We start from the raw sequence: 5,314 nt of genomic DNA, 5'->3' as shown, positions 1-5,314 counted from the left end.
CCCGCAAAGACTACACCATCTGGACACTTTATATTTGTAACAGGTGCTTCTGGGATTTAGAGCCTAATTCTGGCCCAGATTCTGTTCTGTATGGGTGACTCTGTTGCTATGTGCAATTGTGCATTGCATTAATTGGAGAGAATAGAAAAGGCCAAGTACTGCAATTAGTCAGTTGGTCATGCAGAAAAGAGCTTAGTGGCTCGGAGCCATGAAGTGCTGGGCGCACAGATGCACAGCACCATCAGTTTGGGTCTATGGTGTGCTTCTAGCCTGTGACAGGTAAGATGCCGCTGTGACTTGATGCAAGATTTCTGTCCTCTGAGAAAACACAAAAAGAAAAGAAAGAAAAATATTAAAGTGCATGTGTTGAAAAGCCTGAAAATAAGCAATCTTGGCATAATATTGCTTGAATGATATAAAATGAATATAGTTGATGGAAATACATATATGCATGTGTTGTGCTATAATTGTTCTTTAAATATGAATAAGGTTTCAATGTGGTATTTATTAAAGTTACTAAAGAACTTTACTTTTGTAATTAATAAATTAGAATTGCCAAAAATCAAATGATAAAATGAATAACAATGCTGAAATATAATTAAGTACTCTATCTGAACAGTGATAACACATAGAAGCAACCAACATAATATTCTCAACTGAGCATGCCTTTTAAACTCTTCCCATATTTGGAAATTATATGGGATATTTTTCTTACTTTTAATAATGCTGGAGTATGTTAGTATTTTCAATACTCAATGCAATGCCATGTACAAAAGTGTCTACTGTTAATTTAATAAATTCAACAGATACACAAAGAACTAGTCTATGCTGTGTACAAAAAAACTGAACAAAAGAGAAATGGCCTTGCCTTCCTGGAACTTGGATGCATGAGGAGTTGACACTGTATATTTAATGCGTAGTTTTCTATGTTTTCAAACTATAGAAATACAATTGGATCATAGGTGAAAGAGTGAGGTCATGGCAGGTAGAAAATACACAGGTGCTGTTAGACTGTGGGAACATGGAAGGATTCTATCAGGGCGTGACAGGTATATAAAAACAGTGACGTGAAAATATGTGTGATGGTTTAATATGCATTCATCTAGTGAATTGGTAGTGTGAGGGGTGGCAAATGTGGACATTTGCTAAGGAAAGCTTATCTACACGGATGGGTCTTGAGGTATATAATCAGACTGGGCTTTACTTCCTGTCCTCCCAACTATCTTTCACCTATGGAGAGTTCAGGTTGCATTATCTACTATTATGAAAAACACATGCATACCATATGCTGTGATGAAGTGAATGCTCACACCATGAGTTCAAATAACTCTTAACTTGTCTCTGCAGTCACTCCTTGTCATATGTTTTCTTCTAGCAACTGACACATAACAATTCCCCCATTTAAGATCAGGGCTTGAAAAGACACTGTAGGCCAAGGGATAAGCAGAGGGGGCAGCAGTGTGTGTGTGTTTGTGTTGTGGTGTGTGTGTGTGTATGTGTGTGCATGTGCCTGTGAATGAGTACTCCTCAATACTGGAACAGTCTTTAGTATATCAATCATACCTCAAAGTGGGTTTTCCCCACGATGTATTTAATATTTCCTCTGAGCTTAGGAATTATCCAGTTTTGGGTGTGTTGTGTTTTAAGAGTTTAGGGTTTAAAATGTAACAGAACTGTAGAATATGTGAAACCCTGCTCTACCTTGGCCCCTAAAGAACTGATTCACTCACTTTATCTTCATTTGATCATATACTAGGAGCTGATATTAAACAATAAATTCCTGGAGTTAGGGAACAGAATATTCGATTGTAGATTAAGCAGCCTGGTAGATTTGCTATTTTAAATGACGGGGTCTAATCAAAGGAAGAGTAGGGGACTGTTAAACAGATCAAATGGTATAACTTCAGCCAAGTGCTTTCTGAAATACTAGGAATACACTATGCATCATGTACACTCTGCATGTGCATATGATGTTTTATAAACATCAACAGTCATCACTGTCAGTATTAACTTCTATGAATCATTCATCTCACGATACTGAGTAAATTGCAAGTCAGATTTGATTCATTCTGGCTAATTTTTGCTAACTCTAAGACACTTTCAAATAGCTATGGCACATGTGATTTATACCAATTCTGTAACTTTCATTAAGGAGACTATTCTGGTATCATTTATTCCTTTATTTATAAAGAAGAAGTCTTCCAGAGAAAAAAATATATTAGTGTTAAAATTATATTTTCTTACACTTTTTAAACATAACTTTATCTGATCTTTTAAATTATATTGCTTTCAAGCTTGTAAACATAAAATAATCCTTATTGTTTAGTATTTAAAAGTGGATAAAACCATAATTTATTGAATTGAGTGGATAATGTGAAACTCAAACTTCAATGTCTCAGATATACCTATTCTTACTTCCATCAATTAAATAAATAAAATGGTAAGAATTAATTTTTTTAGAATAAGTGTGGTTTTTTTTCTTCTGGATTATTTGGGAAAATATCACAGTAATAATGGTGATAATGACGACAATAATAAGTTTATGCAGCAGAGGAGATGGCGGGGATGTGTGCACTCTTCAGGACTAATTTATGACTTATTTGCAGAATTATAGAGATGTCTGAACAATAACGCTTCCTTATTTTAAAGATTCCTGACTTTAAGGATAAGTCTCCTTGGCACTAGACTCTTTATAATTGCAGCTGTGACTAATGTTACTTCATGAAGTCAGTCCCTAAGCTCTTTCTCTCTCCATAGTAGCAGCTGTGGCTTTCCCTCAGACTGCTCCCATTAGCCCTCAGAAGCTCTGGACAGAAGCCTCTCCTAAAACTACTCTCATTTGTTGCATCAGCAACAAAGGATAATGGGTATTGTTGACTGTATCTTTTAAGCTTTTTTTTTTTTTTTTTTGGAGGCTGTTATAAACTGATATTGTAAAAGTAATACTATAATAAAAGGCCTGAAGGAATCTACTAGAATGAAAGACTGTTGTTTTACATTCTGAGACATCTCCTTAAGGTGTACCTCCAAATGAGATAGGAAGCCTTGTATAAAATAGGGCCATTTATTCTCTCTTTCTTTTGTTTCCTATCCAAAGGTTGCAAATTTTCTGTTTTCTGTGTTCTTACTGGATTAATTCGAGAATAGAATACATTTCAACTTTCTTTTAGTACAAGAGATGTCTTACGAAAGTCAAGATTCATACATTAAATACTCAACCCTTAGCTGTTCGACATAAATATTAAAAGAGACATACTGAATAACATAGACATTTACTACATGTTTCAAAGGGGAGAGGGAGAGAGATCAGCTCCTATATACATATGTTAAAGCATGTTTATTACTCAATATTATATCCCTAAGATTAATATCAAATATTTACCATTAAATTTCTTCTATTTCTAAGTTCTTCAAAATTTTCAGTATGCTTTCTTCAAACTCCTTAAGTTTTCATTCGTCTTAATCTGCATCTGTTATTAAGAAGTGTTTATTTAATAAAAATATTAACAAAAAACCTAAATTTTACAAATTCAAAACTTGCATTTTGGTTGCTCATAACCTTTCTCATGAATCTCTCTTCTGTGCAACTTCTCTCTAAGTCTTTGTTCTTACTCTCTAGCCTTAGTGCACAGGTTCACTTTACTGTGATGATTTTTATATGTGCACTGAGTTAGTCTCCTTGTTATAAATGTAGGCCTAGTCTTTTTGTCCTGCTTACTTTAGTTTATCCATATCCTAATTAAAATGAATATATGTTAGACTTTAATCCTACAGTTCTATTCAGATTTGATGTCAAGAAGCTAACTAGCTATGAAAAATATTATTTCTTGATGACTTGTGAGCACCCAAGCACTGTATTGAGCTGACGTTATATTCTTAAATCTCCTACAAAGCCTTATTATAACTGTTTGATGACAATCCCTGTATATCTAATTAACCTGTTTTGTGTCTAGTAGACTTTATGGTCCATGATTGCAAAATTTTCTTTCTATTTATTTCCTAAAATATCCACAGAAAACAGAAATATAGTAAACCATTAAATCAGATATGATGCATCTAACCCTCAAGAGACTGGAGTCCTCAGGGAGTTTTGAAGTCAGGTGGGGTGGAGGCTTGGGGGTGGGCACAGCCTCGTGGAGACTGAGGGTATGGGATGTGGAACAGTCAGATGGTGGACGGGGGGTGGGATAAAATCTGAAGTATAAATAAGAAATAAGTAAATAAATAAAATTTTCCTCTAGAATTAACAAATCACTCTTCTTAAATAACAAAGATTAATTTTGTTTTAGTCTATTTTAAAAAATTATTACAAACCATCAAAATCTCATGGACACATTTGCCAATGTGGCAGAATGTAGTCATTTTGTTTCCCTGCCTGTCCCCTACATTTTTGCAAGTTCACCCTCATTGAACAATGTTTAATGCATGGGATCCTTCACATGGATGTTTTGATGCATTTAAATCTTCATATTGATTGTTCAATGTTTTTTTCTACATGTATTTAAAGCATTACATGTTTCATATATACTCTCATTTGACACAAATACTGAACCTGGGACAGTAAGACTATGAATTAAAAGACTGAAATTTAATTGCCACAGTGTCAAAGGAACCATTGATATAAACACAGTCCAATCCAGACTGGGAAAATCTCCTAAGGCTGGAGACTATACAAAATTTGAATGCACACGTATGATTACCTTGTCATATGTATATACATATGTATAAGAATATTTCTTAATATGTTTCTCAGTTGATATTTATTTTTTAGTATATGTTATATAGTAACATAGTGTGTTTCTTGTGCTAGCATATAATGGGAAAGCAGACTTAAACAATGCTTTCAAGAAATCCCTTTTCAATGTCAAGGAACTCTCTGGACTCTATTCTCAGAAAACAATTTGGTGGCTACAAAGAATCACAATTGATTTAACTGAGGAATAAAAACAGAAACTCTTTGTACATAATTCCTTTATTGAACTACAAGGTCACATACACTTTTGTATTTCATCCCCTTTTTAAATAATATGGATGATACAGATCAGTTTCCAAGAATTTATATTCCACTGAGAGAGATTTAACAATATAAACATTGTAAATAAAGTTATATTCTGCTGACTAATTTACAAAGTGCTCCAGCAACAGGGTTAAGAAACAGAACAGTATTTGGCAGAAATAGCATGGCCTGTTCTGAGGTTAAAGCCTTTACAATTTTTCTAATTTTTTTTATGTTGTGTTTTTTTATAACTTTTCAACATAAGGCAGTCTTTGGTAGAAAAGTTTTGATTTCCTTTGGTTATATTAAGGCACACTC

The sequence above is a fragment of the Arvicanthis niloticus genome, chromosome 3, assembly GCF_011762505.2.
Source record: "Arvicanthis niloticus isolate mArvNil1 chromosome 3, mArvNil1.pat.X, whole genome shotgun sequence".
Classification (NCBI taxonomy): domain Eukaryota; kingdom Metazoa; phylum Chordata; class Mammalia; order Rodentia; family Muridae; genus Arvicanthis; species Arvicanthis niloticus.
This window is presented reverse-complemented; position numbering follows the sequence as displayed.